This window comes from Nylanderia fulva, unplaced genomic scaffold, assembly GCF_048542155.1.
Source record: "Nylanderia fulva isolate GAGA-0341 unplaced genomic scaffold, ASM4854215v1 Scaffold71, whole genome shotgun sequence".
NCBI classification, from domain to species: Eukaryota; Metazoa; Arthropoda; class Insecta; order Hymenoptera; family Formicidae; genus Nylanderia; species Nylanderia fulva.
In genome coordinates, this window is record NW_028190819.1 from 348,818 (window position 1) to 370,460 (window position 21,643).

At 27.7% G+C, this 21,643-nt stretch overlaps 1 protein-coding gene across 2 annotated transcripts in view; it reads right to left on the reverse strand.

The window, feature by feature from the left end:
- mwh (multiple wing hairs) overlaps positions 1-21,643 on the reverse strand; it is a 61,251-nt gene that overhangs the window by 26,851 nt on the left and 12,757 nt on the right. The window lies entirely within an intron of this gene.

The window sequence follows — 21,643 nt, forward strand, 5'->3', positions numbered from 1 at the left end:
TCCTTTCTCTACATTGAAAAATTTATTGAATTCCAAAAAATATTTATTTCTACTGATAAAATTCTACTAATAAAAATTATTTGAAACTAATAATATTGATTTGATCTGAAAAATATTTATTTGATTTAAGAAAATCCTTTTTAAAACAGATAAACATTTATTTGTTTCAAATAAATAATTTATAAGGCAATATTGAAATCAAAATATTTATAATTTTTTTTAGTGTATCAAACTTACAAAATTATTATTTAATTATAATTAAAATATTAAAAATTATTGAAAATAAAATATAAAATTATTAGAAATTTGAAAAATAAAATTAATCAAGTCCGATGTAAATTTTGCTTTATCCTTTTTCTGGCGCTATCAAATTTGCAAAATTATTTTCTTAAAAATTATTAAAATGATTATATCATATAATATATTAAATTAATAAAATTATAAAAAATTCGATAAATAAAATTAATGCAATGAAAGCGGAAGACTTTGAAATATCTAGTAAATGTTGACCGAGATAATATTTAATTAATTTCATTTATAAATATTAATATGTAATGTAAATTTCTTTATCCTTTCTCTGTGGAAAAAATATATACATTCACCCGACTCTATCAAACTTTTAAAATTATTATTGAATTAATAAAATTGTAAAAAATTCGACAAATGAAATTAATTCGATGAACGCGCGAAATTCGAACTGCGATAATCGACATTTCACGCGAATGCGATATCGATGATTCACGAAGTATAAATCTTGCGAAAGAATCCTGGCAATCAAAATTGCATTAACGCAAAGATTATTTCGGTTATCTCGATTTCACACTCGCGCACTTGCCTGCCCCGTAAAATGCAGCTAATATCTTATCCGTCGAGATAAGGAACTCTTCTCGCGAACGCTGACATTTCACGGTCCGCGAGTAACGTAATGATTCCGCTAGATCGGAGGATAGGATGCTACGAGAGGACACGGATCATGGATGCTTAGTTTTGTAGGTTAACCGCGATGCAATAATGGAAGTCACGATGATCGTGCCGCGATCACGATGGATATATCGATCGCGCGTCGATGATTCGATGATCCGAGTAAATAAAAAATTGCAGTACTACAGTAAGGCGGACTTGTCTTCTTTATGATAATAGCGTCATTATTATAATTAATATATTTTATTAGACTATATTAAATATTTTATGAAATTTTTATTTAAACTATTTTTACTTGAATTATTTTTTAGACTATTAAATATTTTATTAAATTGCGTTGACAGACTTTTTTTTCTAATCATAGATGTTTCATCGCGTGTGAGTGTAAGATAGTAGATATAGAGTAATTTAAAAACAGAGAATTAATTTAGAACAATGAAATTGTTACGATTGTCTTATTAATCATTTACTTTATTTGTTTATCAGCTAAGTACTCGTTCATCAATTTTTTTGTAGATGATCGATTTTATGTCTTAATGTATTGTGACATGAAAAGTTGATTATTTCAAAATTTCCATTTAATTATACACTGAAAAGAAATTATTATTTGTTAATTCAATACTGCCTTATAAATCATTTGAAACAAATAAATATTTTTTTTACATCAAATCAATATTATCAGTCATTTCCAATAAGGTAGTAGGTGAAATAAATATTTATTCGAATTCAATAAATTTCAAAAAATTCGCACACGTAATAATTTTTTTTTAAATTGCGATTAAAATGGAAACTTGTCCAAAAATTTTTCTAACCCTATTCGATTTTCTTTAAAAAAAATTTTTAACATAATTTTTTCGAATGCAAAACATTCTGAACATAAAAAGTTTTGGAATTTTCGCAGCAAAAATGTAAAATTTTTACTAAAAAGTCATCTTCCAATCATCTCTTAAATTAACCATATATATCAAACCAATTAAAAAAATCTCTGGATTTTTTTTTTTTTTAAAGAACACCGCTTGCAACAAGCATCGAAAATTCGACGAAAATTCCGAGGATGGGGATCGCGGAAATCGCAGAGGAGATCACTCTCTCGAACAAAGTCGCGCATATGGGCCTCTCTCGCGGAAGCACCGCGGATGCACGCGTGCATGCATGCATGCATGCGTACGTACCTACGTACGCACGTCCAACATACACGCGGGTATACTTGAAACGCGTTCTTGGATGTAACGGCGGAGGAAAAAAAGGCACGTATACCTACTGCTCAGGAGACAGCCGAGGCATTGACCCGCGCGCGAGCGGTTAGTCACACACACATATATACATGCGTACATATACATATACAGGGTGTCCCATTTTAATGCCCCACCCTAAATAAGTTTTTTTATTTTTGATTGTAGAAAAAATGTTTCAGACAAAAATTGTATGATTTCGAGGAGGACGTAAGGTGGTGCCATTAGTTTGACAGTTGATCAATTTGACAGGTGAGGAGATCTTGTCTTATAACTCAAAAAGTACTTGAGATAAAAATGTTTTATTATAGTGTTTTGGAAAGCTCTCGATGTCTACAAGCTACAAGAATATGTAATGAAAAGTAGGTGGTTTCATTAAAAAAATTAAAGGTGACCTTTACATGGCCCTCAAGCAACTATTCAAAGTCAAACTAATGGCACCACCTTATGCCCTCCTCGAAACCATACAATTTTGTCTGAAACATTTTTTTCTACAATCAAAAATAAAAAACTTATTTGGGGTGGGACAGTAGAATGGGACACCCTGTATATATATATATACGATACACGTACATCGCGGCGCTTTAATAGCGTTAAACGGCGCGCACTCCCTTCATTTATATCTCTTCGCGGCTACCGCTGCGCCTCTAAAACAATTCTCGCCACTGTATCCGCCGCAGAATTCCGTAATGTACATTAACCCACCCTCTCCCCCGCCCACCCCCGCGGGCAACTTTTAGTTGTCTACGATAGGGAATACTACGATAAAATCCTTCCATCGTAAACGCGTTTGCGGACGAATTTTATATTCTTCGAATAATTTTCTTAATTTTCATTTTTAATTGTAAAATATAATAGTTGAGATAAAAAGAATATATTAAGGAAATTGATGAAAAATTAAAATTCTGATGTCAATTTCTTGAAATCAATTTCTGATGTCTGACTTGTTTTCTCATTTTGTGCATAGTTTTTGGATCAATAATTTTCATTTTTATTTTAATTGTAAAATAATAATTGAGATAAAAACAATATATTAAGGAAATTGATGAAAAATTAAAATTTATTTGATTAAAAACATTAATTGTGTACACAATCAATTTCTGATTACATAATTACATTACATAAATATAATGCAATTACATAATAATAATATAAGATTAAGTTATTATTGGAAAATGGAAAATTTGTGAGATTAAAGCTGCACAAGTGGAAAAGTTCCCTTTCTATTTATATATTTATTTTGTATTTAATAAGTAACTATTCTAAATTATTAAAATCGAAAAGACTTAAAATGTATGATACTATTTTTTAAATAGAAAAAGTTTTCATTTATGTTTTTTTAGAAAATATAGTTGTAATATTATGCTGACAATATAAATTTGACCTATTTTTGCCAATTAAATAACTTTCGACAGGATGTGACCAATAAAAATATTTCATTTTACACTATCCACTGAAAATGATCTTGAAGATGAAGTCATTATAATTTTGATATTAAATAAATAAAGCTTATTATATTATATTAAGATAAAGATTAAGTTTGATATTAAATAAATAAAGCTTATTATTATATTATATTAAGATAAAGATTAAGTTTCTAACTTTATTCCCTCATCATGCGCACTTTTTGTGATATAATTCTATACCAACAAGTGAGATGCGGAAAAACGCGACATTTTGGGCTATATTATTAGAGAGCGCGAGGTTTTTGGGCTTTAATTTTTCGCGCGAATTTTGGGCTATCTCAACGCGCTCTAGTGGCGGATTTTAGCACATTCTGGCAGCTCTGATTTAGACCGTTCATGTTCACGTGATTGACCGTTTCTTCGTTCACGTGATAGGACCAAAACAAAGCGAGACAATGATGCGTGTATATATATATAAAAGGAAAACAATGTCTCTTGTCTCAACCAGCACATTCCAACAGATACATGTCCAAACATCGTGCAAATTCGTGAAATATAATAATGATAATTCTAAACAAATAATGTACTATATGTTCTTTTCATATTTGTGTTAAATCATCAAATAATTTTGAAAATTTAATTCGGACTATAAAATAACGAATAGTATTTTCTAATTTAAATATTCTCATAACAACACAATGATGTACATCTTATATTTCAAATATTATTTGGAATATATTTTAAATATTACGTGTAATCTGCATCAATAAATTATTTTAGAAAGATCAATAAGAGGTATGATATATAATTATAAAGAGAGACACGGAACATTTTAATAGTCACATTAGCTAAAAGTTAGCTGTAATAGCTATTTTTTTCCATGCAGGGATAAAAAGAAAAAAATACAAAGAACAATATTGAAATAATTATTAATATATACTGAAAAAAATTATAAAATTAATAAATATTTTTTTCAATATTAATAAATCATTTATTTTTTATTTGAAATAAATATTTATTTGTTTTGAAAAAGATTTTCTTATATTAAATAAGTATTTTTCACATCAAATCAATATTAATTGTTTTCAGTGTATTAACATTAATAAATTTAATTCCTTCTCTCTCGCATTTAAAAGCCAAGTAATCATCAATTTAAGCTAATTTTTTCCATGAAGACTGAAAAAAATTATAAAATTAATAAATATTCATTTCAATACTAATAAATCATTTATTTTTGGTTTGAAATAAATATTTATTTGTTTTGAAAAGGATTTTCTTAGATCAACTAAATATTTTTCACATCAAATCAATATTATTAGTTCCAAAAATATTATTAGTTCCAAAAAATAATTTATTAGGTAGTACTGAAATAAATACTAATTCAATAAATGTTTTTTCAGTGTATTAGCATTAATAAATTGAATTCTTTCTCTCCCTCGCATTTAAAACCCAATTGATCATCAATTTAAGCTAATTTTTTCCATGCAGGGATACAAAGAAAAAAAACACAAAGAACAATATTGAAATAATTATTAATATACTGAAAAAAATTATAAAATTAATAAATATTCATTTCAATAAATAATTAACTTTTAATAAATAATAAATAATTTATTCTTTTATTTGAAATAAATATTTATTTGTTTTGAAAAAGATTTTCCTGCATCAAATAAATATTTTTCACATCAAATCAATATTATTAGTTCCAAAAAATGATTTCTTAGGCAGTACTGAAATAAATACTAATTCAATAAATGTTTTTCAGTGTATTAGCATTAATAAATTGAATTCCTTCTCTCCCTCGCATTTAAAACCCAATTGATCATCAATTGAAGAGTCAAACGTATTTCGACATGCAATTATCACAACGATGATAATCCGTGACACGGTATCCGGAAAGTGTACAGTGGGAGCAACGGTATTGGATCCATGTTCCACGATTATTAAAGTCGGAGTCGCGCACACACACGAACACGCGGTCGAAAGGTACGGTTGAATACAAGAAGGGGTCATCGCTGGAGAACGCGATGGGGAAGGAAGACATTGTAAGCATCACGATGCCCGTAATGCTTTTCCGTTGAGCGTTCATGCCGCATCAGATATCGCGGGTCGGGCAAAAGGAACGAGCGCGTCTCTTCTCTTTTCCAAGCGAAAGGAAGAAGACGAAGAAGAAGCGATCTTCGGGACCCCGGATCGTCGAGCTTGACAGCCATTAGCGGGGATGCACACGTGAGTCCCTAAGAGGGACTCTTCCGTTATGACTGTTTCCAGAGTTATGCACGGCGGAATGTGAACCGCGACGCCCGGAAATGCAGTCGATCTGCTTCCCGTATATCCTGATTCCTCGCAGATTGCCGAAGAAATGCGGCCTGCAAAACGCAGACTCATCTATAAGCTTTTGCTTGTACGCAGAGTTTGCTGGTATCTAAATAAAATTATATAGATGATCATCTGGATGAAACTTTGGCGTTATCTTATTACAGATACCCAAGTAGCAAACTGACGTCATAAAAATATAAATATAAATATAAGAAAAATATAAATATAAATATAAGAAAAAAAAATAAAAGATTGTTCGTTTTTTGCACTAAATTCTTATTGAAAATGATATTTAGTGGATTCGGCTGAATTTGTTATTTTCCAGTTTGCATCGTTCTGATAAAAAGTCTACCCGCAGTCAAAGTTAAAAAAATGAATAATTTTCGAGCTACAGCGGTTCAAACCTAACATCTCGTCACTCAAGTTATCAGCGCATAAGAAGACCTTTATGTTAGTCATTTCCATCATATTTTATGACCATGAAATATGTATGTCGTGTTTATGGCATGTGAGATGTGCATACGCACATACACACATACGCATAGATAGCTGAAAGGCTTTAGAGTCAATAAAGACCATAGACGAACCGGAGACGAAAATTGTTCATTTTTTTTAGTTGAAGCTAAAGACTTTTTATCTATGTAAACTACAAAATAATTTAAATTCAATGAAAGCAATTTTTAAAAAAAATAGGGTTCTTTGTATTTTTTAAGATGTTGATTAAAATGAAAAAGCTTGATATTAATACAAATGCATATTTTTGTTCAAAAAAAAACCGATATCTTAAAACTAAAATTAAAAATAAATCTTTGAATGTTTAAAATCAATCGATTGTCGATTTATTAATAGAAAAATATAAAACAATAATTTTTTAATGCAAAAACTTGCATCGACAAATATGTCATACGACATAAATTTATTTTCCGTATATAATAATAATAATTGCGATATATTATCTGATCTCAAATAATTACGTACGAATTACTTGTCATGGGATTTCTAAGATAATTTCACATTCTAGCTCGGAATAATGAACTGCTAGAGTCGTTTAGGATATATTAAATCGAGCGGTAAATTTGTGATCAAGGAAATCGCTCCTTTACTTAGGTATCATCAGGAATATTGTAATCACGATATCATACAATCTACATTACGTTTATATTAGATAATTATATGAAAATAAATTCTCGACATCTCCGCGAACACGTTTTTTTCCCTAAATAATCAAGAAACTGCTTTTGCGCGGTTTCGCCTGTTTTATCGACAAAATGTGAGGTTAGATAAACTATAAAACTATTTATTGGCTATACGGATGGTTTTTTACTTGAAATTAGAGCGCTTCGCCCTTCGTTAATATTAATACTTTAATTTCAGTCTCATATATCTTGATTACAGATTTATGAATTCTAAGCATTCATAAATAATTAGATTGATAGTTTATCTAACCACACATTTTGTCGATAAAACAGAAAGGAAACTTGGGTTAGTTTCGGATCCCCTTAATCTTGTTATTTAGAGTATACATATATCCAATATTTTGATCGTATCGATTATATCGCTTCTGATCGAATATATCTGGCACATCAAAACACTTTATTCGTCATGCATCGTAAAATACATTAAACAAGGCCCAATGACCTCGATCTAGGAAGAGGAAGATTCAGGATGCATGGCAATCAGGATCTTGAACAAGAAAGCCATTGGACTATATAGTATATTGATTAGAGAGTTCGGTTCCTGCCGATGAATCGCCGATGAGTTGCGGAATAAAAAGGGGGAAAAAAGGAAAAAAATACTTAATGAGAACGAGAAAGAAGGAAGAGGAAACAAGGTTGAGAAAGAAGCTGCAGTCCAAGATCATGCAAGATCAAATCCGATTGCTTGTTTTATTAACGTGGACTCGCTCGAGCAAGCAACAAAACCCAGATTATTTAAATATCGTACTTATATACTGAACAAAATCATTAAATTAATAAATATTTATTTCGATACCGCCTTGTAAATCATTTATTTGGAACAAATAAATATTTGTCTGTTTGAAAAAAATTTTCTTATAGCAAGTAAATATTTTTTCACATCAAATCAATATTATTAGTTTTAGATAAATGATTTATAATAATGCAGTATTGAAATAAATATTTAATTGAATTCAATAAATTTTTTTCAACGTACAAACGGTCTAAAAAGTTAGACCCATCAGTTAATTCATCATCTAGTTAATCATTTTGGATGATCGATCGGCTCGATCATCCATAATCATGAAGATTTTTCAAAAATAGACAAAGATGACAAATGAAAAAGATGATTAATATTGAATTTAATATAATTATAATTTATACTATATATATTATACTATATAAATAATATTAATATTATAATTAAAAATAGAAAAAATATAATTAATTATAAAAATATATTATTTTTATAATATATTAAAATATATTATAATATATTGTAATATATGATTTATAATATATAATTTATATTTACATAAGAAATATAATTTCCAGAATTATAATTTAATTAAACATGCTTGATATTCAAATAATGAATTATGCATGTAGAAATCGAGCACATTTGGAATAAACGTCACACTTCCACCGATCATGAAGACGATACTGACGCCAATTCTTGGAACTCAATCGAGTTACAGTTTGACGGGAAAAGAGGATTCGTATATGCTGATGATACACACAACTGCCGCGTACTCGCAGGAAATTGAAGTCATTAATGCTCGAGACCAAGAGACGAGTAACGCCCAGATTGGCCGAGAAAGAGAGAGAAGGATTGTGCGTAACGTCGAGTCATTTCGTGAGAGATGCGCGGGTATACTTTCTACTTTTCAAGAGATCAAAAAGCTTTCCGTTGGAATCTCACAGCCGGAAGGCGTGTGTAGTTTTTGTCCCTCTCGGACATGTTTCCATTATAAAAACTGTCGATCAACGAGAGATTGAGATCCGTGCGTGAAATTGAATCCTTACTCCACGCATTAAAGTCTCTCCGCGCGCACGAGTCCTTATTCCGCGCATTAAAGTCGCCTCGCGTTACTACATATATCATCAGCGTTGATTTTAGATAATTTTAAAATTACGTATATAGATAAAGATAAGATATAAATATGTAAATTCATCTTTTTTGTTTTAAATATCTAGATGAAAGATAAAATTATATGGCGATTTATCTAGGTAACTTCCTGATAATATATTATTTTTAAGAGTGCTTGTATAAATATAATTATAAAAAAAATGTTAATTATAAAAGGGAAATTATACAATGTAAATTAAAAATTTCTACATACATAATTCGTGATTTAAAAATATTAAAGCATGTTTAATTAAATTATATTATTTATGTAAATATAAATTATATATTATAAATAATATATAATTATAATATATTATAATATATTATAAATAATTATAAAAGAATATATAAAAATATATTCATACTTTTATTTTATAAGTTTTTATCGCCTAATTACTGCTCAAGTTCTACTACTGAAATATTTTCATGTGCTATGATTATGAACATTATTCTAGAAAATTTAATTAAGATAACACTTTTTTGATAATACATATTTTTTTTAATTTATTAATAAAGATAACACATTTTTTCATCTAATAATAAGATATAAATAATAGATATATATTTTCATTATCCATATTTTATTTTTATCATCTATTTTATTATATTTTATTATTCATATTTTTATTATCTATATGCGTAAAGATAAAATGGCGGCAAATTTCATCTAGATGATTGCCCGTATAATTTTCTTTAGATAACAGCAACCGCTGCTTACTATATACAAAATAAAACTTGTAAGAGGATCCAACACGTGCTGTGAGAAGCTAACATCGCGTGAAATATGGCGATTCGGATCCCGTTTCGTTTTGTCTGCCACTTGTCAGTCGAATGTCATCCATTGTGAAATCGCGTGCTCGCGCGCGCGCATGCGCATATATATGCCGTTATGAATCTCTAGTTATAAAACGGGTCCTCCGTCTGGCGGAGAGATACACATCCCATCCTTCTTCCTCATCATCATCATCCGCTCTCTTTCTCTCGAGCAAAGTGTATAACTGTATCTCTTCCACGGACGTATACCTATATAACGCGCGATTCTGCGTCCAAGTGCTCGAGCGAGAGAGGAAGGAAGAAGGGAGAAGATCTCTTTCTTCGAAAAAAAATAAATAAAAAAAATAAAATAAAATAAATAAATATAAGCGAAGAAGAGACGCGCGAGAATTCAGTGCTCGACAGTTTATCGTACGGGAGAAATCTAATTTACAGCGTCACGACACGAACCATAATAATTCCTCTGCACCGTTAGACACTTCAATGCGCTTCGTTTAGCGAGATGACATTTAATTCAGCATCCCAAAGCGCACTCGTCACACACATAGTGTCGACTGCTATTTTCATTCATCAGAGATTTTGGATGACGTGGAATGCGGGAAAAAAATCAATATTAATTGACAATAATTTATCTTTTTTTATACCCACTTAAGATGCTGACCACGTCTGTTTTACCGTCTTTGAGTTCGAGTCTATCGGTCTCTTGCATCAGCTCATAATAATACTTATTTAATACAAAAGTTCTGCAGTTTATTTGTGCACAATATATGGCACTCCCAATAGAGATGACATGAAAGAATAATACAGAAGAATAATACTTTTATTGTGAAGGATTTTTCAATATGTATACTCAATAAAAAAAGTGAACCTAACCTAACTTAAAATCGATAAAACAGAACTACGGTAGCATCCCCTTAACATGGGAGAGTTTATATATTAGTTGATATAATAGTTACGGCGGAGAGAAAAATAATCGAGATAATTATATGAAAGGAGAATCGTTTGCACGGCGGTTAATTGCGAAATTTACATCGGAGGATATATAACCACGTGCGGTAGCAACATTATTCATCCAGTGGCATAACGGGACGCAATAATTAACACCGGTAGGGAATTATTGGCTAAACACGCCGGTAATAAAATCGACGCGGCGATGCTTCCTGAATGGGAAAATACCACGTGTGAGAATATCCATATATACATATATATGTATATATACGCAGTGGTATAAGGGCAAATAAGAATCCACGCACGGGATTCTGTTTTCCCGCAAGAAAAACGCTTTCTAGAACCTGCGAAACTATTTGCGCGAGTTACACGGTACTTGCGATAAATCATAAACGAAGAGTTGCGACGAGACTAATTAAGGAACACGCGGAGCTCGCGTCAGGACCTTTAGACAAAGATGTTAGAAAATTACAGTGTGAGTGATGTAAGACGCAGTATTAAATATATTATGTGTATATACGTACACTGAAAAGAAAATTTATTTAATTCGAACAAATATTTATTTCAGTACTGAATGATAAATCATTTATTTGATATGAAGAAAATCCTTTTCAAAACAGATAAATATTTATTTGTTTCAAATAAATAATTTATTAGGCAGTATTGAAATAAATATTTATTGATTTAATAATTTTTTTTAATGTATAAAATATTCCAAACTCATGTCCTTTTAATAATAAATTTTCTGAGAAATTTGGAAAATTTTGTTCTCAAAAATTAAGATATCGATAATTTCCTATTTCTTTATAACATAAGAGGTGATTTTAATACGTAATATTAATATTGTGTGTCCTAAAATCACTAGATATCCTTTTTGGATTTTCTGACAATTTTTTTTTTTAATTTGAAATATCGATAATTTTCGATTTTTTATAATAGAAGGAAATTGAATACACAATATTGTGTGTATATTGTATATGTCTATATTTGCCTTGACATCAGAATCTCATGTGATCACTGAAATATTATTAATTAATTTTTCAAATAAATATTTATTTCATTTATTTGAAACTAATAATATCGAGTTGATGTGAAAAATATTTATTTGACATAAGAAAATCATTTTCAAAAACAGATCAATATTTATTTGTTTTAAATAAATAATTTATTAGGCAGTATTGAAATAAATATTTATTGATTTAATAATTCTTTTTTACTTTATATATTTAGGTTTTTAAATACAAAGGTCCTTTGGGCAAAAAAGTTCCGATATATTTTTAACATTCAAAAATAGGTACACGTTCATTGATAGAAGAGTTAATAACCGATAAAATCACAATTGTAACATCTTATCTTTTATCATTGTAATACCTCATAAAGACAAAACAATCAACGTAATATCTAATCATAACGACGATGTTTCTAATACTTATAACACAACACTTAATAAGGGGATCCTAAACGTTTTTGAGAAGTCTGTTGCTTTTTTTCCTGTTTTCCGACAAAATGTGAGGTTAGATAAACTATAAATTTATTAATTAGCTATACGGATTGTTTTTTACCTGAAATTGGAACGCTTCGCCCTTTGTTAATATTAATACTTTAATTTGTACGTAGAAAAAAGATTTATCAATCTGTATAGTTTCATATTTCTTGATTACAGAATAAGAATCCATAAGTATATTTGCAACGGCCATTTATGATAGTTCACGCGACCACCACTAGTGTCGCATTCGAATTTTTAAGCCCCGAATAATCTTTCTCCTTTTTCCATGAAATAGCTTCGATATTGAGACGTGGTTCTTTAATAATAGAATACTCAATTAAACGAGAAATAGGCTCAATTGGCACCTCGTTAGACCTCGTTGCCGTGAGTGTATAAAAAGAAGAAAAAAACGTCGAGCGCTATCGATCGATCCACTTGTTTGTTGAAGAAATCACACACGCTCTCGTGAGAATTCGCTTGCGTGTCGAAGGAAACGATTTCGCGTTACAAAGCATCGCTTCCGCCGCATTTCAGTCGCCATATACGCGGATACTATACTTTTGTTCTTCTTCTCGCTTGAGAAACAAAGAGCGGAGGAACGAGAGAGAAATGCGGAGGGAAAAAGAGACAGAGAGAGAGATGCGCTGCTAGGCTTTTAAGCGTTCCGTCGCTTTCACGATGGAATTCCAAGCGCCAAGGGGTATGGAATGTGAAGAATGAAAGTTATATATGCACCGGCGGAAATTTAGAGATTTCCGACCGTAATTTTCTTCCGTCCCTCCGTATTCCGTATATGTGTGACGTGTGTCGACGCCCACGTGAGACGCGTTTTACATCCATCGCACGAATGACAACATGCACGGGCATCCAGAGGACGACGTGACCCGCATGATTTATAGATATTCTCGGGTAACATCGCGATGGGAGCGAGTAAGATCTCGGCGAGGATCTGCCTGCGGTTTTCTGTGACCGAGACTGCGTCATTTCTCACGTAGCTTTATGTATTCTTCTCTTTTCTTCTTTTCAGATTTTTTCTCCATTTTTTACCCTTTTCAGACGCATGAGGTAAAATAAAATACTATTTTTTATTATTTTAGAACAAATTGTATATATATTATTTTATTCTATTTTGTTATAAGATAATATAAAATATTTTATATTATCTTATAACAAAATAGGATAAAATAATATATATACAATTTTATTTTATTTTGTTACATAAAATAATATGAAATATATTTTAAATTAAAATAAAAAATTTTACACATAATATTGTGCATTAAATTTTCTTCTATTATAAAAAATCGAAAATTATCGATGTCTCGATTTTTGAGAAACAATTTTCCAAATTTCTAAGAAAATTTATTATTAAAAGAACATGAGTTTGGAATATTTTGTATACTGAAAAACTTATTAAATCAATAAATATTTATTTCAATACTGCCTAATAAATTATTTATTTAGAGCAAATAAATATTTGTCTGTTTTGAGAAAAGGATTTTCTTATATCAATAATATAAAATAATATTTTATTCTATATCTATATATAAAATATAGATATATTTAATAGAAAATTATTTTATATTATTTTTTAAGGTAGAAATAATAAAAAATTGCTGGAATAATTTTATATATAAACAATAACTCTGCTTTCGCTATTATGGTATAATTATATAAAATCTATGCGAATAATATACAAATAATAATTTGATTATTATTGTATCCCTAGTGCACGTTCCTTTTTTTATTTACTTTTTCTCCCACAATCAGGAATTGTGGGAGAAAAAGTAAATAAAAAAAGAATATATACATACCTAGGAGAATTAACATGTCTAAGATAATCTTCACATATCTCGTTAGGCGAAAAAAATGTCGCATCGTATTAGCGTTGACTCGGATGGTGCATGCGATATCGTGAAATTTATACGATGTGCCGGTTAGAAGCCGATATGAATCCAGATTACAGCATATTAGTTACGTGAGAAATCATTTCCTAACATTAATACTGTACGGCTATCTCGAGAAATCCCATGACATATATGTGTACGTGTGGATGCACTATACATAATACGATTATACGATGCAATTTCATGTGGAGAGCTTGCGAACAAAACTCCACGTTGAATCATTCAATTCTTCCTTGAGGGGAAAATATTTTTAATGTATGACAATATATTTCAGAAATTTTTCACATAAACATGCGTAGGTTGGATTTTAGAATTTTAAATTTATCGTAGCATAGATTTCCTTTTTTTTTGTTTTTTGTTGGAAACTAGTTCATAAACTAATAAAAAAATAGGTTTTCTAATTAAGAATTAAGTAAAATCATATATGTGAGATTTGTTGTGTCTTAATTATATATGTATTTAATATTCGTATATTCTGAAGAGATAAATAATTCATTTAAAATAAAATAAAATAAAATAAATGAAATAAAATAAAATAAAATAAAAATAAAATAAAATGAAATTTATCCGTCGATATCTATTAGAAAATGTCACATTAATAAAAGATATTCATGAAAATCAAATTTTTAATATAAACATTCAATGATTTCTTTTAATGTCTTAATTGCAGATGGATGAGATAATATCTAAAATAATAATGATATAATGATTAGAAACAAACAATCAGTCTTGATGCAACTTTCATTTTTTTTGCTTGACTGAGAAAATAAGTTGTTAAGAGAGTTTATAGTGTATATGTATTTTTTATCACATAATAATAATAATTTTTTCTAAAATTAAAATTTGAGATTTGTATAATACTTCTGAACATTTCATTGAACTTAGTCACACATATATTTAATGCTTTTTTAAATGTAGGTATAGCTTATTTTTCAATTAAAAATAGTTACAAAAAAACTTCCTGATTTCGTTAAAAAAATTGACAACTTTTATAATATTCCACGTAAATATATATTTTATATGTGTGAATATTGTTAAATATTGTTAAATTAAAATATTGTTTAAGACTAATGTTTTCAATAATTATTTAAAATATTCTTCAGCATACCTTAAAAATTCATATAATATATAATACACAAGCTTTTCTAATGAATATTTGAAATATCACAAAATTTATAATTAGGTATTATATATAATCAGAAGCAATGAAATCTATGAGGATTATTTGTTGCACTGTGCTTTGAAAAATCGTGTAGATCCATCTGCAACACAATTTCGCGGCTTTCCGTACTTATCAGCAAATTAATTTCAACATTTGATTTATGCATTTCCGTGAGTAATTGGATCAGCATCATTCATAAATCGCTGTCAACGAACCCGCGAGCTTCCTTCGAGTTAGAATAATCTACGATTGGCCGGGGCATATTTTGCTCTAATACCGCATGAACTTGATGGAAAAATCGCGACGATGGAGAGCTAAATGATCGTCGTTCCTGCAAGCAGGATGTGCAAGATGAATCGGAGCTGACGCGAAATGGTAACAGCGAACGGAATCGAAAAGAAACGCTCGAGCGTTCCGTATTCAAGAAAAATGCGGAGATATACCGCGTAATTGGATGTTCGCAATTAACTGGCGGTAATGACGACGATGAGCGCGATAGTATCGCGTATTATGCTTGTTCATTTAGAGAACGATCCCCGTTCTCCCATTTCTTCGAGACAATTGACTTATTGTTGCTGCGTCACAACAATAAATCATTTATTTACAAGTATAACTAATATCTATATTAAAAAATATATAACAAAAAAATATATGCAATATATACATATATTTATTTAGTTGTATATATAATAATATTGTGATATATTAATATAATAATATAATATAATATAATATATGGTATAATATATAATAATATATTAATGTAATAATATATTAATATAATAATATAATATAATATTATAGAATATTATTATATTATAATATAATAATATATAATAATATTAGTACAGATTAATGCTAATAAATATATTAATAAATATATTAATAATATAATATATTAATATAATAAATTATATTATAGAATATTATTATATTATGATATAATAATATATAATAATATTAGTACAGATTAATGTTAGCAAATATCATGTTTATTTTATTGACTGAATTGCAATCTGAAAAAATATCTTGCATAATTTATATAGAATATTTGTAGCAATATTAGCTTAAATTGAGAATTAAAACAATTAATAATTTATTAATAATTAATTTATAAACTCCCAATTAAAAGTTTCCATAATGATAAGATCATGAAAAATTATATATCCTAGCTACTAAAGCACATTAACTAAAAATCAGTATAAAATGTTGTCACTTTTACACGTGTATCATAATATGTAAATCTAATTTCTAATTTTTTTAAATCTTTACATAAAAAAACAAGATTTACCATTTATGTTAAACAAATAATGACAGGACAATACCGACAATTTTATACATTTATTTTTCTACTATCCCATTTGTTTATTATCAATTTAATTCTCCTTAATGCATTTTCAATATTTGTAATATAATCTTTATACGAATTTTTATTAATGCGTTAAGATTCAAAGAAAAGATCGAAACGTTTGTTGCATTTTGTTAATTTATAATAAATTTATTTAACTCTTATATTGATATTCTTTTTATTATCCTTCTTAAATTTATAAAGATTAATATAATTAATGATATATTTTTATACTGTTCTGCTTGATTGTATTCTTGTTTCATTTTACCTTCAAAGATAAAAGATATAAAGTAATAAAACTGCAGCTATATTTAAAATATTTTAATTTTCGTTTTATTTATTTACCTAATCTTGCTGTAAAAATAAAAATAAAATTCGAAATGATCTCTCGGCGATGCGCTCTAGTAGTTTAACTATTTCATTCTAACTTTTCACGATCTGTAGAAACCTTATAATCAGAAGATCATAAACTATCAATTCTCACAACTTGAGCTAATTTCACCAAAGAGACTATTTTTTAATATTCATGTTGCTAAACTGCATTTGGAGTTTAGAGCGATCGACCTACTTTTTCATATATTAAAAGCGACAACTTTCTTGTCAACTTTCCCAAAGGAAGATTCAGAAGTAGAGAGATTTGCATGCGCGCGCGCACGAAAAATCATCCTACAAAATTGTCATATATGTATATATATATGGAAAGGAGTACCGCTATAATGCTTCCAGCAGGATTTAGGATTTTAATCCGTCACGCTCTGCATAAGAAATCACACGACAATTTCTAATCTTCGTCTTCGCAATCATCATTGCATATCGTTAACGTCGGATTTACGAGGCGTATTTAAATTCATTTATAATAGAAAGTACAGTTATCACACATATTTTTCATTTTTCAGTGAAAAATTAAACACTTTATATGTTATAAAATGCTCACTTTTTCAATGCAAAATTAAATTTACAAATTTTAATTATATTAGGAATATTTTTTCAGAAATTCACAGATCAAATATGTACCTAATAATAACATTTTAATTCTCTCTAAAGAGCTTTGGATTATATATGTATATGGATTATATATATATATATATATATATATATATATATATATATATATATACATATATTTTTATACATATATATTTATATATTTTTTTTTCATAAATATATACATATATATATATTAAAATATATATAAAATATATATATAAAAATATATATATATATATATATACATATATAATACATATATATTTAAATATATAAATATATATATTAAAAAATATATATATAAAAATATGTATATTTTATAAAAATATATATATGTATATTTTTAATTTTTAAAATTTTACTTCCAAAAAAAAGGATTTGTGTCACATTGCAATTAGAGTGAACTAAATTCAAGGGAACTGGATTTTAGTGCAAGTCTAATTGGCTAAGTCTCAATCTAGTTCGTTTGACGACAATGTATTATTATAAATGAAGTGTCGAAAGCAAGTAAGGAATGAATAATTATAAGCCGCATCGCATTTAATGCGCATGAAACAATTGCTTTTACGTTGAAGCACATGTATTGTCTTTCTTGGCTCATTACGAGTGCAAGTGACAGGTTAGTGAATTACAACCATTGTAGATAGATTATACTTTGTAATTGCAAGGTATCACGCGTCTCATCGCAACATTCACAATATTTGTGAATGTTACGAGAATAAAGTGATCCTTGAAACAGAAGAAAAAATCTGATAACATTTCTACGAACAAAAAGCTAACGAAATAATCAGATATGTCATAATTTACAATTAGTTTAAATTAATGCTCATCTTGCAATTCGGTATTTACGTTCATAATCTATTTACATTCATACTTAATTATTATTAAAAACGATATTGTGTAGATTAAATCATTGTAAAATTTTTTTTATTGCCATCATCCCCCTAATATATATTTTTGAGCATAAATAATATAAAAGATTTTTTGTCACGAATTCAAAATGTCTATCGAGCAATTTAAAAAAATTCAGAAATTTATGATTTTGTAAAAAAAAATAAAAAAATATGAAATATGCAAATAGAAGATGAATATGTAAAATATTTTTTATAAACACCACATAAAAAATGTGTAAAATCTTTTATTTTTATACCACATGCGATAAATAAAAATAACTTGATGAGAAAAAATTTAATGATTTAATCAAAGAATTAATATTTTACAAGACATTTACTAAAACATATCTCAAGATTCAATCGCAAAAAAATGGAATCTAAAAATCTAAATCTGGCTTAAAATACAGATCGAGATTGAATTGAGCATATTTTCCCATCATTGAGAAATTCGCGAAATGAAGTAGTTTTTATTCTTGAAAAAAAACCAAGCTCTTGTAGACAATAATGAATTAAATATGTAAATATTGTTTGCAATATCACCGTTATACGAGGCCGCTGACTATAGTTCGGATCAGTTAATTGCCTTCCATTGGCTCTGAGAAAGACTTTAAGTAAAGATCGAAACTAGTTTCATTACGGAAACAAAAAATACTAAAAGGAATGTATTGTAAGAGCACTTAACGAATGTCCAAAGACTTGTATTTGCCTATCACTCGATCTATTCTAAGAAAACGAGTAGAGAAAATTATTTAAAGTATTTTGTATTTTATATTACAATATGTATGTCATATAAGATAAATTATAATATATATTTCATAAGCTATTATTTTTTGGCGATTTTGCTTTAATATTTTCAAAAAAAAATATCTCTTTATAATTGCGAGAATAAACATACATATGTTATATATAAAATATATGTATATATATTTGTTTTTTTTCCTCTTATATAATTTTTGTCCATATGTACAAAAAAAATTAAAAGAATTTTTGTATTCTTTTTTTAGAAAAAGAAAAATTTGAAAAAAAAGACAGCAAAGAAAATATATGTATATATAATTATATATAAAATATATGTATATATTTTATATATAATTATATAATTTTTATATTTGATTTTCTAATATAATTATAATATAAACTTTTCTTTTATATATATAGATACACACTTTTGCTTTTCGAACTATCATTTCTGAGAAAGAGAAAAAAGTTACTATGTAATTAAGTTATTTATATAAATAAATATTCATTTATATATAAAATATCTTGAGAATTTCAAAATCTCTAAAAGAATGTCTTTGAAAAAAAATTTGCTCTCCCAAACTATGTAATTCTTTCTTTAAAAAAATTGGAGATATTTAAATCGTGGATTTTATGGACTATATTAGAAATGATTAAATACACAATCGTTGTTAATAATTAATAATTATTTAGATAGAATAATAAAAATATATACAATATGTATTAAGGGGATCTTAAACGTTCTTGAAAAATCTGTTGTTTCTTTCCTGTTTTATCGACAAAATGTGAGGTTAGATAAACTAAATCTTATTATTGGCTACATCGATAAATCTTTTTACTGTACAAATTAAAATATTAATATTAACAAAGAGCAAAGCGTTCTAATTTCAGGTAAAAAACAATCCGTATAGCCAATAAATAGATTTATAGTTTACCTAATCTCACATTTTGTCGATAAAACAGGACGGAACACATTTGTTTTCTCTTTAAGTGAAGCACGAATTAAAATAAAACTGTTCGTAAATGGAGAAAATGCCTCCTAAAGTAAATTACTTTATAACCAAATCTTTCTATTGTTCCTAGCGCATAATTCAATTCAACTTTTAATCGATTCTTATGTCTGATAAATACATGCATACGATTAGTATTCGTATGCGCCCCGATTATGGCGGTTTAATTAGCATTAAATGGGATTAAATTACGTGGAACATCGTGTACGATACGATGTTTATTAGTACCAAATTATATATTTTGTATTTTAAAAGTCATCTTTGAAAAGTGTTATTATTTTAAAACTAAATTTATGTTAAACACAACTACGAAAAGATTTAGGTATTTATATAAAAATATATATCCTAAATTCAACAAACTTTAAAACTTGTTCGTATTTATAAAATTTATGCAACTTTTTATTGATAAATATTACTTATATACTCTATAAATATATTTAAAATTTTAATCAAGTATGTTCTTAAAACTTGAAAATTTGTGTCAAGATTGTAATGATGAGCTGTTTTATAAACATTATAATTGACCGATTTCTACAGTCTTGCATGTATATATTATATACATATATTATTTGCATATATTATGTATATTATTGGTGGTCACTTTTTCCGACGTGTTCAGTCACAGAAACTATGTCGCAGAGTAAAACTGCTGCTGGAATTTGCCATAAGAATACTTGCTTTTTATAGTTGAAAAAAAGAGAAATGAGATAAAATACTTTTACACAATAGTCGTTTATGGATAGAAAACGGAAGTTCGAAATTCACAGACAAAATACAAAGTATTGTTCTATAATTTCTGCCTCAATCAGATTAGTTGCTTATTTAATCAATGACAGTGAATTATTTATTATTTTCATATATTTTTAAGATTTCTAAATAATTTATACCTATAAAAAATTATTGCAGACGTGTGTGCAATTTTTATAGAAAAATTATATAATATTAAAATTATTATAATTAGTTACAAATTATTATAAATAATTATAAAGAATTAATTATAAATTTTATAAAATATAAAATAAGTAATGCAAATGGCATCTTTGTCTCTTTTTCATCTAAAATGGGAAATTAATTTGTAAACAAATTGTTTTACACACTAAATTTAACACAAACGATAAGTTAATTTTAATTGTGGAAGGAGTAAAAATAATCTTAATTATATTTTTTAAAGATATTGTATACATCCTTTCGTATATCATTATTTAAAAAAATTTAGTATGTAAAACCATTTGTCTGCAAATTAATTTTCCATTTTACATTAGACGAAAAAGAGATAAAGTTGCCATTTGCATACAAAATATCTGCAAAGAGACATCAACAGATAAATATTGTTTGCATAAAAAATTATTTACGAGCATATGCATTAACAAATTAACAATATATATTTCATACACAGTGTACGTAATAATATACACTTAAGAAAAAACA